The 12,903-nt window shown below is 38.3% G+C and overlaps 1 long non-coding RNA gene across 1 annotated transcript in view; it reads right to left on the bottom strand.

The window, feature by feature from the left end:
- Positions 1-10,505: 10,505 nt before the first annotated feature.
- Positions 10,506-12,903, bottom strand: part of LOC147655538 (uncharacterized) — a 2,897-nt gene continuing 499 nt past the window's right edge. Inside the window, exon 2 of the long non-coding RNA XR_015288755.1 lies at positions 10,506-11,467. This is a non-coding gene — a long non-coding RNA (uncharacterized LOC147655538). The remainder of the gene's footprint in view (positions 11,468-12,903) is intronic.

The following is a 12,903-nucleotide window of genomic DNA, read 5'->3' as shown; positions in this document are numbered from 1 at the left end:
GAGTGACCCAACTTGAAGGAATGCCTCCTTCTTTAATTTCCCTAAGAGATAAAACAGTATATAGGTATCTGCTTTCAAATTATTGTGTTTCAAAAGGTACACTAGGAAAAGTTAGGAAAAAAGTTGATACCGAGCAAAAACACACACCTCAAAAGATTTTTTTAATTTGTAAACCGCTGCTTAAACTTTGAGTTTCAACATTTGATACATTTTATTTTTAACTTAGTGGGCTGCTCAGTTCAGAACAGCATCTAGCATTCATCTGCAGAGGAGCAGCTCCTTCATGACATAGAGGAATGTTTCACCACAACTGACCCAGCTGGCCAAGAAGGCAAATTACATCCTGGCCTGTATCAGCAATAGTGTGTCCAGCAGGATCAGGAAAGTGATGTTCCCCCTGTCCTCTGCTCAGGTGAGGCCACACCTCAGGAGCTGTGTCCAGTTCTGCGCTCCTCAATTCAGGATGGACACGGAGGTGTTCAGTGTTCATAGAAGGGTAATGAGACTGGCGAAGGGTCAGGAGCACGAATCCTGTGAGGAGCAGCTGGTGGAGCTTGTGGCATTCAACCTGGAGAAAAGGAGGCTGGGAGGACCTTAACACCCTCTCCCTGCAAAGAGGTCATAGCCAGGTGACTGCAAAGAGGTTCTGCCAAGCAACTAGTGACAGGATGGAAGGACATTGTCTTAAGTTGCACCAGAGGAGGAAAACATGTACATAGCTACCTGGAGAGCACGGACTTCAAAAATCTAAAAAAAATCAGTCTAGGGGCTTTTTCATGTTTTCTCCTCAGATTGAAATTAATCCAGCTGAGAAGTCCATGGAAAATTCAAATTACAGCAATGAGAAAATATCTCAGATGAGTCTGCACACCTTAATAATATACCTGTTCAGAAAGCTTCTACCTGTGTAGAGAATCATTTCCTCTAACAACTTTGAAAATCTGAAAGGTGAACTTTATATTTTTCTAATTCTACCTTTACACCTAAATTTTAAGCTTTTTATTTTCCTATGAAGACAAAGAACATACACTGCAACTATCACCAGTTCTCCTCCCCAACCAAATATATATATATTGCAATTAGGTTTCCTTAGAATCAAATTAAGAGAAAAAATGTTTTTACAATTTTTTTGCAATTTATAAGTACAAAACAAACCCCACAGTTCTTGCTGCAAATAAAGGCAGCAGCCTAACTCTGCCTTAAGAATTTCATAAGGCACTGCATGATATTCAATAAGTTTTTAAACATTCCTTTTGCAATCTACAGTTAGAGGTATGCAGATTAGTCTGGTAACCAAGCATATTTTGCTATTTACACTTTATTTCCACAATAGAACGAAAAAGAATTTGTGACCAGCAGAACTGGGAAAAAGGACAATAAAATGATAATTTGATGTAAAAGTTGGGGCATTCCAGTCAGTTAATTTGCTTTTCTACAGAAGGCGTAGCTATCTGAATTTCCATAATATAAAACCGTTTACTCTTCCACTGAGTAGAATTTTATGAAAAAACATCCCTGTGGCATGGTTTAAGGTCAACTATTACAGTAAAACATTCATTATCATGATACATATGAAATAAACATTTAAATATAAAACACCTCCATTTCTTTCATCAGCAGTAGTAAAAGCAGCAAATAGTTGGTTCAGCAAGGAAGTTTTTACAATTATTGGACAGGATTTTTCATTGTCTGGTCAGAAACAACAACCACTTCTCTATGAGTAAAGATATAAAGAAGTGAACACTGCTTAGTATTCATGGATGCTTCTATAAGTAAAATTATGGCATGGATTTATCCATAAAATTAAGAACACGTTCACCCAAGGTATGGCTTTGTTTTTTTCCCTCAAATACTTGCACAGGATCAGCAGCCTCTTCTCATAAAAAAAATAAATGACCACTCTTAATAAAACGGGGAAAAAATTGTACTGATGATGAAAGACACCCAGAGCTCATAAAAATGAATCACTACATATGCTGGTTAACAATGTCTCAATGTAAAACAATATAATTCCTGAAAGTTGTGTGGCATAAATAATTTCTTTCATGTGAGCAGTATTTGGATGGATTTGTCAGAATTACCAGGAGAAAACAAACAAATATTAATATGCAGTCCTCAAACTCGCATGTTAGCACACGTTATCCAAAAACTGGAATCATAGCTAACAGCGATAAAAATGTTAATTTATTTCTAATCCTGTAGAAGTCTATTTTCTCTAATAGTTACGGAAATGGAAATGAAGCGATGTCTAGAATGAACACACTGTATTTTGCTTCTTCAAAGACCAAGAATTTCAACTGGGTACTTTTGGATAAGTAGTCCAATATCTTTTGTGCAAGATGTATTTGGGACATAAAAACATGAACGAAGATACTAAGAGGTATAAAATAATACACTGGATAAGGCTTTATAAATGAAAGTGTTTCAGACTTTTTAAGAATTGCAGAGGTAGGATTCCTTCCTGTGGACCACATGACCTTTCACACATATTGTGCTTATTTTTCAGTGTTCAGTGTATCTGAACTGGCAACTGAACAATGCATCTGGTGTTGACAAAAGAGGTATGGAGAAGTCTTTTAGAGTGGTGTCCTGCAACCTCTGTCTTCAGCAGAGATAGGATTTTTCCTCATCTTTCTCATCAGTTATGAAAACTATATGAATCTGTGGTACTACAATGCAACAAATGTATTTCACGTGTTAATATCTGTCTACATATGCTCATAACTTAAAATGGGGATTTTTTTCCTTAAACGTATAATAACACTTTCCTCCCTCTACAAATCCTACTGCTCTTGGCTGAGTCAGTGAGTCCAATATGCATATTCAATATCAAAAAAGAGGAAGGCCATTTTCAATCTAAATGATAGAGAAATACTAATGAAATAACAGAACAGAAAAAAAAAAAAATAAATGCATTACAAAGAAAAACAAATATTTACAAAATCCCCACAAAGTTTGTTGTTTAAAAGTCTATTGAACAGATTAACAGATTTCTGGATTACTTATGCTCTTCTATAGGTACATATACATGCATTAAATAGTATACATAATGACTACATTCATTTATAATACGTCCATTGTGTCAAAATTTCCAGCTCCCTGAAATAAACCCACATTTTACTCTTAGAATGTTTCTTCTGGTGGCATTCATTAAAAATAATTCATAAAAGATGAGTGGCAATGTTCTTATTTAAGGCAGGCCAAGGCAGAAAGTTTCATGTTGTCACTCTGAGAAAACGGGAAGAAACTTAGAACACTTCGATGCACAGAATCATTCTTTTGGATCCCTTCACCTCATCTGTCTTTGGTGCCAGTCCAAGAGATGTAACTGAGCAGCCTTGTAATTCTGGGGACCATTAAGAACACTAACTTTCCTTCTCTCTTCCAGTTCTGACACTTGTTTTGGTCTGCATTGTCTGATGAAGCCCAGAGTCCGAAGGACTTCCTTGAAGATCATCCTTACCATGAGGAAAGACAGACTTTCCCCAGGGGCTGGAAAAAGAAGCCATGTAAGAAATGAGGACTGAAAAGCCACATTTGTGAAGGTTTTTGTTACCTGAACAGGATTTTACTTGTGACCTTCACACGTAACATCTTGTTGTGGTTTTAAACAAATAACTAAGAAAATTACTTATTTCTTGCTGTGAGATATGGATTAGAACAAGAGCAAAACAGGCATACAACTTAAAAGGGAAAAAAAAGAAAGTTTATTGACAAACTACAATAATAAGAACACCAGAATAAACTTCTAGAAAAACCTTTTCATCCCCTATCTACGCACTATTCCCTTGTTCACATGACAACAGAGACAAAAACTTTGGAACTTTGATGGTTAAAACAGTCCCAATTCTTGCTACAGTCTTTTCACCAGTCTTTGTAGAGAAACAGAAGTTTCTTCCTGTTAATTTATGGAGTTTCTCGCAAGAAAACTATTTTTGTTATAGTTTTCCATTGCCCTAATGTTAGCTGCCCAGAGCTGCTATTATTAGAGTTCACTCCTCCCATTTTCACATCACTCTGAAGTATGTATGGGCCATGAGTCTAGGCATAGCATTTTTAAGGATAAGTTATTCAAAGGCAAAAAGTCTTCTTCATCTGTTTCTGTGAGCTTCACTAGAAAACAGTTTTCTCATTGCCTCTCAAGGCTTCAAATATCCCAGCACTTCACTATACCATAATTACTCTACTTTTTACTCAAATTTACACTTTGATCACTTTATTCCTCTCTAGATACTGTATCATGAATTTAAAGGAGTTCTTTTCAGGACTTCATTGTCTATCTCCATAGTTTTAACAGACAGATATTTCACCTTAATTAAAGCATCTTCTTAATTCTCTACCTCTTCTAAAGCTTCTTTTCTTTCCTGTCACTGGTAGTTTATAAAGTCTCTTTTCATGTTGATCACTTTCTCTCTCTCTCTGGATAAAAAGATTAATCCGCAAGTCTCATCTGGGTAATGAAAGAGTTAAAATCTTGCCCAGGCTTTTGTAGATGGTTCGGTGATCTCTGCCGAACAGGAGCTGGAGCCGTCTGCGATGGAAAGTTCTTCATAGCTGCTCTGGAGAGTGTAGTCACTGTCTCTGCTTGCTGCAAGTCCAGGGCCTCTCTCTTTCTTCACTGGGCAGTTTCCAGTGAATTTAGTTACAGCAAAACCTGCAGCCGAGCCAGAGATCGGCTCGGCCCGGCCCGGGCCCGAGGAAAACCTTCCCCAGGCCCCTCCATCTCCCGGCCGGGAGGGCCGCATGGCCTGGGCAGGGACGGGAGGCCTGGAGCTCCGCCACCCTTCACAGCCTGGAAACAAAGAGAGCTCAGAGAGCTCTGCTTTTACATTTTAAGGTAGGGTTCACAAGTTGATCCCACTTTTCAATGGCCTAAACTGCTGTCAATTCCCAGCAATGACCGATAATTGGTCAGGAGAAAAGACTCCAGGCAGTTCCCAGCAACTCCAACTCCCTTAAAGGTAAAGTAACTCCATGACACATCTCCATGCTTCCAGCCGTGGCAGTGCCTCAGCAGACTTTTGCATTGTGCTGACCCAGCTGCCTACATCCTCACAAGACTGCAGTGCTGAATTCAGTCAAATATCTGTGTTCCATTTGTGTGCAAAAACTTCAAAAGCACAAGTAAATTCCACTGTTTATTTATGAAGCACTTTGGAGTTGTGGCAATGGACAGGAATTGATGCTCAACTAGAGGATTACTAGTTTGAACTGAAGAGCCAGTTCCAACTTTGTAGAAAAACTGAGATGAGGGCAACAAATTGAGAGAGTGAACCTCACCCTAAACTTTAAAATGTGCCACAATGCTGTTGATTCTGGAAACCTGAAACAAGTATCTTGAAGTTGTTTTCCAAGGATCCACATATGTTCTCTAGTGTTGGAAAGTTGCAGTGGGGAGGAGGAGTAGAGCAACAAACATCAGGCAAGGAGGCTTCTTTTAAAAGGCACAAATTCTCTTCCTTTTCCATGGCCTTCTATTTCAGACTTTGAAAGCATCACATGCTCCAGTAATTTGGAAGTATTACTACCTGCCTCAAGTCCAAATTGTGCCTTCAAAATGTGGAATTTCTGAAATTCCCCACAGCTTACAACCTTGCCCAAAGCTATTCTGTAATGCTTACTAATATTTTGGTTTCTTTGTCAATGCAAATACTTCAAAAACAACCTGAACCACCCTATGCCAGAGGATGGAGATATATTAGCACTTCTAGACCAAGACAATCAGTTAATTGGTAATAACTACTAGAATTAGTCAGCCCTATCTATCTGCTTTCATTGCTCAGGAACAAAGCACCAGCATGTCTTTCCTGCTGCCACTTCTGTTCATTTTTTCCTATATATTTTGCTTAATCTTGGACGGCATCATATTTGAATTTACTTAAAAGTCATGCCTCATATTACTTTTCAGTATCTCTGCTTTTCCCTGAATGAGGATAGCATATGGAAATTATGTGTTTTGCTTGCTTGTTGGGCTGCATTTTCAGGAGGAGAAAGTGGAGGTGGGAGTGCTTATTAGGAACACTGGGAGGATCTAGTGATGGGATGGCTTCTACCTTTGCATCTGCAGGGATGTTGAGCATGTGACCATAGACTATAACATGTACTTGAAGTAGGATTAAAACAAGGTGGCAAAAGTCACCAATCCTTGCCAGCACAAAATTTAATTTTTGCATAGGCCATCAGCAGCCACAGTCAGAGGCTAGGTAATAGTAACATAAATGCTCAGTGAAATCTAATGACAGCTTGGGAGAAAATATATCCCTGCCTCAAGAACAGAAACATTCTTCAGACAGTTACAGGGCCTATACAGTGTCAGCCTTGCTGTTGTTATCTACTGCTGATTTTTTATCCACTTCTAGGATGGAAATGCAAGTACCATAGCCACAAAGATGGGCCAGTTGGTGACATTTCACAAATATTCTCAGCCAAAAGATTTTTCTCATATGAATAAACTCCAGACATCTATATTGAACATAAACCCAGTTGACCAGATTTAACTGTCCAGTCCTGACCTTCTCCTTCATGAGTTTTGTTCTTCTAGATATTACTGTTTGAAGCCTTTCCATCATTTATAGCACGTTACTTACTCCACACTTTCTTTAGTTTTCAAAGCCGGGTCCTAATAAAGACCAAAAAAACACTTCAAACAACTTAATCCTTCCTAGAAAAGGCTGTTAGCATTCAAAGATGACATTACATCAAAAGCAAAGGTTAAACTCCAGAATGCATTCTTTGAATGAAGTAACAAAAGCTCTATTATAGCCTTTGATCACTTGAGCTCACCTGTAGGAAATGCTACACCTTTTTATTAAACTGTTGAATTGTCTTTGCTGTACAAGCTGGAGACATTCTTGACAGGCTTAAAGTCGTTAACACCTCTGAGGAATGCTCAGCAGAGCCTATAATACTCTCTCGTGTCTATGCACGTTAGTATAGCAACTCTGTACTTTCTTAACAGCCCAGGCACTCTTTCCTTTTCTTATTTCTTTAACAAATGTATTGAAATGAGTGTATTGGCAAAAAGTAGTATATTGTCAAAATTATCCACAACACAAATGTGCACAGAAAAATATTTGATGCTATCAAGAAATAAAGACCCAATCACTAAATTAGAAAATTTATTGAATTACCATGAGAGTTTTTTTTAAATAAATCACTGCTTAATTACTGAAAAGAAAATCAAACTTTGCATTTTTAATTGGTAGCTGGGCAGTACACTTAGCACTGTCCATTATTAACTGCAGTACACAGAGTCAATTCATTTTTCATTCAGGTACCCTGCATTCACATTCTCACACAAACTGATGCACACATGCCTGCCATGTTTTTCCTCCCTCTCTCAAACATAACTACTTGCATATAAAGGTATATGAATGCAAATATGGACTATTAAAATAAAAATAAAGATCAATGTTATATCTTTAGTTTCACTTCTTTTAAAGATTGGTGCACACTTATTTAGTTTTAGAAGCACTGCCAAATATCAACGTGCCATCTCTTAAAAGTAAGTAAATAAATAAGCTTATAAGGATTTTCTGACAATCCAGACTGTTATTTAGTTCTAATATCTTTAACATGAACAGCTGAAAGCTATTTCCCTCCAGCCTCTGTGGATCCCTTTTCTTTTTCCCTTTTATTTCTTCAGTTCTTTTGCACAGCTCATCTCTTTATGTTTAAAGATTATTTTTATAAAGTCTAGCAGTCCTAAATGGATGAACTCTCAAACACGCAGAGAACTATCAGTTGATCCTTTTCTTCCCAAGTTGTGCTCTATACACATTATTTCTCACATGTCAAAAAGCTTTTGAATATTTCTAATAACACTTTACACTTCAGGTTCTGAGACATGAAAGCTGACTTCCAGACCATCCCTGTATGCACATACAAAAAGAATTCTTACATAGCAATGAATGCTATTAAACAGGTGAGGGCAAACAACTACCAAACATAAATTATGACAGATTTTTAAAAAGAACATGTATTCTTTAAAAAAGAAAATGCACCTGCTGTCTGTACTGTAGCTGAAGCCACACACACAGCCTCATGCAATTAAGAAAAAACTAAGTTTAAATCCTTCTTTCCCACTAGATCTATGATTTTCTTAGAGAACTTCTCAGTTACTCATGCTTCTATTCTTGGCCTATTTAGAGATAACTATTCAGCAGAGGCCTACAGTGAGCTTCTGGATCTTAATCCTGTTGTCTCGATTAGTCTCTCTAATGATTACACAGTTTGATTGCCTCAGAGGGAGGTGGAGAAGAATGGGGTAGAGTGAAGGGAGCAGTTTGTGTAGTCCCCATTAGCTCCTGATTACAGGAAAAACAAGATAGTGTCATGTTGTCTAAGTTCAGTGGGGAGGAAGGTAACGTGCCTCAGAATAATTCTGTACAATCAAGAGATTAGAAGGATTAAATGTAATCAAACCTTTCCTAAAACAGAAGTGATGAGCAATATGTTTTTAAATGGTAAACACTGACTAATTTGTTGTCTCATTTATGAGCACCTACTAACACAGTGAGAACACTGGTAAGAATAAAGCAGCTGCCCATACCTGTTTCCATGCTGGATCATAGGGAATGGACTTGAGATTACTGTGCCTAAATGACTTTATTCACTGAGGATTTCTGTCCTTCTCTCCTTTATGACTCAAGTGGGCAATAAAAACTCAGTGTTTGCTAAAACTATTAATTTTTTCTATACCTTTGGTACAGAATTTTAATTTTAATTTTTCTGGTCACCTTTTTTGGGTGAAAACTAGCTCACTTGGAAGAAATTTTCAGCAGCAGTTTCTTCTTATATATGAGTGATTAAGACTATATTTTTATAAAATTTGAAAATGGCTTTCATAAAAATTAAATCAGAAAAACAATAACAGAAATTAGTTTGCTAATTCCCTTTGAAAAATTATACAAAAATAAGCCTAATAGACTTTTTATTTTTCTATTTTTGATCATTTCTTAAATTAACAAATAATGATTTCCTAACTTCATTTTATGAAAATACCTCATTATTTGCACTAATATATGGAAATTCTTCATCAAATGTCTTCGGTGTCTGGAGAACAATTTAATCTTTTCTGCAATCACAGTGCTGTCAGATGCAGAAAGCAATATTCACTCTGCACAGAAATGTCCTTTTTAGTCCTCACAAGGACCCTACTGTGTGATAATATTCACAGTAGTGAAAACATACCCATTTCTATTCTCTCTTAAAAGCTTATGGAAGCTGATGGTTTAAACTGAGAACAGCAGCTCCTCCAAATCCAAAAAACCACGTCCCATCCTTATCAAGCAAACATCGTCTGTGCTGCTTATTCATTTTTAAAAGTCATTTATCCCTAATGTTAGCCTGTTTCTCCCTTCAAAGCACAACATTCAGAAGAGAGGAGTAACTGCAGTGTAGTACGCAAGCTACATGTCCCAAAATTATCTGGAAAGCAAGTGCAACTCCTTCCTATACATGCAGTAACATCAGAAGAGTGGAGCAGCTGTGGTCTGTCCCGTGCTTTCCTCACAACAGCAAAATAAAGATAAGTTTATAAAGTTAAATAAGACTTTATAAAGAGCTCATGTAATTTGTTTAAGATTATGTATCGACAAAAGAAATTAGTAAATCAATCTCTGTAGGGAGAGAGCCTATATTTTCTGAGGTTAGGCGGTGTAACTGGAAAATTCAAATTTCTGAAGTCCTTTATCAGATGAAATGCAGAAGCTCTTGATTTCCAGAACAGTTTTAGTGCATGTAACTCCACTTCCAACCAACTCAAGGATCTAAAATAGAAAGTAACAGCATAGGAAAACTGAAAGTTTACAGCTCATGCAGACACATGGGCTAAAGCTCACAACAAACTCAGACACAGCCTGGAAAAATTTTTGAATCACTCCTGGATTCAGATCCCTGGCTTTCAGTCTCCAGGATGAGTATCAGATCAGCATTCCCAAATCTGTTTAATTCATAAGCACTGTGCTTATCACAGCATCATAGAGCAGTCTGTGTTGGAAGTGGCCTATGTAGGTCACCTGGTTCCAACCATCCTGCCGGGGGCAGGGACACTTTCCACTAGACCAGGCTGCTCAAACCCCACCCAATCTGGCCTTCAACACCCACACGGACGGGGCATGCAGCTCCAAGCAACCCATTTCAGTGTTTCATCACCCTCACAGTAAAGAAAATCTTCATTATGTCAAATCTAAATCCATCTTTTTCAGTTTAAAACCATTACCCCTTCTCCTTTTGCTACAGGCACTACTACAAAGCTTGTCTGCTTCTCTCCTCTAAGCCCCTTTAAGTAATGAAAGGCCACAATTGGGTCTTTCCTGAGCCTTTTCTTCCCCAGGTTAAACAACCACAACTCTCTCAGCCTTTCTTTCTTTTTTCTTTCTTTTCTGTGCTATCTACACAGACTATCCACCAAAGCCTAAATTGGACAGCTCTCATCATCACTCCTTCATCATTTGGAGTCAGAATCTGATGTTTACCCAACTTGTAATAGAACATTAAATGAGTAATGGTGGGGAAAGAGATTTATTGACAATCACAGAAAAACTCACAGGACCGAGGTTTTCCAAATACAGGCATCCTTCTTGCTGGAAGCTCAGCCTCATTTAGAAAAGTATAGGAAGAAGCTGAATTACAGATCTGAAAGTACAGATTAACACAGGTGTTCCAACAAAAGAAAAATAGCGATTTTCAAATAGTCACCCCAAAATTGCAGTTGTTTTCAGATCATTTGTTCAGTTACCTTAGCAATCATTAAAGGAGTTTAGGGATTCTTTTGACACATTATGCATCACAAGCAGGAGCTAGAAAGTCACAACACTAAAAAAAGAAGTTGGTTGCCCTAGGCATGTTTCAGCTTACTGTCAGCTCAGTCTGCTCTAGTGTTTCACTTGTAATAACTCCCTTGCTGTACTTATGACTAATAACAATAAAATATTAACAAAATAGTTTTGCTTGGTGGTGACTCTAGAGACAGGAATGAAAGATGTTGTTGTGTCCTCTGTTTTGTTTCTAGTCTGACAAATTTGCTCCCGTTGCTACTGGAACATTTTGATGCCAAAGGGATCAGTGACACCAGTACTGTTCTATTCACCACTGGTCTAAGAATAAACAGCCTGGTATGCTCTCCTTACCTTAGAGGAAATTCTTTTTTCTGTAGTGTCTCTTCCTCCTCAACTAGAACTTCCTAATACACTCCAACTTCCAGTTTTTCCCGCTCCTCAAAGATGTTGCTAAAAGACGCAGTGATGTTTTTCATCCTTGGGCTGCCTCGCTGCCCATGTTGAGCTCCCTTTCATCTCTTCCAGCTCCTTCTGCACTCTTTCAGCCTCCAGCTGCAGACCTCAGAGCTGCTTTAATTCCCAGAGCCTCCAGAGTGATGCTTTCTTCAAAACCAGCCCTCTCCCCCTTTGTACTGTAACAATGGATGTGAAAGGTTTGCCCGAAGAGAGAGCCTCAGAAGGCTGTCCTGTAAAATCACCCCAAAATACCCAACATTAAATCTGAAATTTATAACAGTATTTTTTTGTTACTGTAATGACTGCTTGTAGGCATGTAAGCATGTAAACATGCCTACAGGTCCCAGGTGAAATTGGGCACTACCCACAGGAATTAACAGCCCTCAGTTCAGTTTGCCATATAAACTTAGACCAAAGATAAGGGAAGCAGATATTATAATTCTGATTATCTCATTTCACTCCAAAGTACAGCTGAATTTGTGCAAAACTTGTGACAACTGCAGAAGAAGTGTTCAGGCTGTACCATGAACTTGATATTTTGTACACTGAACTGAGTTTTTACAGTTTTCTTGGTCTTTAACAAAAGCTTCATATGGTTCTAGGACTTACAGAATTATGGTCTGTTTGTTTCAGCACTAGTGCCTTATGAACAACAGGTTTGTTAAGGGTTCTCAACATCTCATTCAAACTAAACTCTGAAGAAAATTTAGTTTCATTTAGGGTTTAAGGGTTTAATTAAATGGTTTAATTAACCCATTGAAGGGCTATGTTTTCAATCCCTTTGATGAAGTTACATGAATGAGCAATTTTATGTGCAAGCTAGGATGGATTCTCAGAATAAGAAAAGGTAAAATTTAAGGGAAAAAACAAAAAGAAGAAAAGAAAAGAAAAGAAAAGAAAAGAAAAGAAAAGAAAAGAAAAGAAAAGAAAAAGAAAAGAAAGAAAAGAAAGAAAAGAAAAGAAAAGAAAAGAAAAGAAAAGAAAAGAAAAGAAAGAAAAGAAAAGAAAAGAAAAGAAAAGAAAAGAAAGAAAAGAAAAGAAAAGAAAAAGAAAGAAAGAAAAGAAAAGAAAAGAAAAGAAAAGAAAAGAAAAGAAAGAAAAGAAAAGAAAAGAAAAGAAAAGAAAAAAGGGGGAGGGGAGGGGAGGGGAGGGAGGGGAGGGGAGGGGAGGGGAGGGGAGGGGAGGGGAGGGGAGGGGAGGGGAGGGGGGAGAGGGGAGGAGAGGAGGGAGAGAGGAGAGGAGAGGAGAGGAGAGGAGAGGAGAGGAAGGAGAGAGGAGAGGAGAGGAGAGGAGAGGAATAGGAGAAGGAGAGGGAGGAGGGAGGGAGGAGGGGAGGGGAGGGGAGGGGAACAGACTGCTTCCTAATGTTGGAGGCACTGCAAAGCGAAAGAGAGAACCAGGCAGAATTCCCGAACTTCTTCACTGGGGGCTGATCTGGTGGGGAGGAAGTAGCTGTAGAAATAACAGATACTGCAGTGTGGGCCTGCTGAACAGAAGCCGTGGAGGGTTATGTGATGCTTCAAGAGAGGTCTCTCACCTGACTCTCTCTTCTAAAGACATGTTGTGATCTAGCAGTTGTATCAGAGGTAGAGATCCTTGCGGATTCATCTCTTCCTTCTCTTCTTCTTCCTGGAAAAGAGAGGGTGTACATCTAGTCCTCAAAGAG

The sequence above is a fragment of the Cyanistes caeruleus genome, chromosome 1 (assembly GCF_971803275.1).
Source record: "Cyanistes caeruleus chromosome 1, bCyaCae1.hap1.1, whole genome shotgun sequence".
In the NCBI taxonomy this organism is placed as follows: Eukaryota; Metazoa; Chordata; class Aves; order Passeriformes; family Paridae; genus Cyanistes; species Cyanistes caeruleus.
Note: the sequence above shows the minus strand (reverse complement) of the source record. Positions and strands in the feature narration are given on the sequence as shown.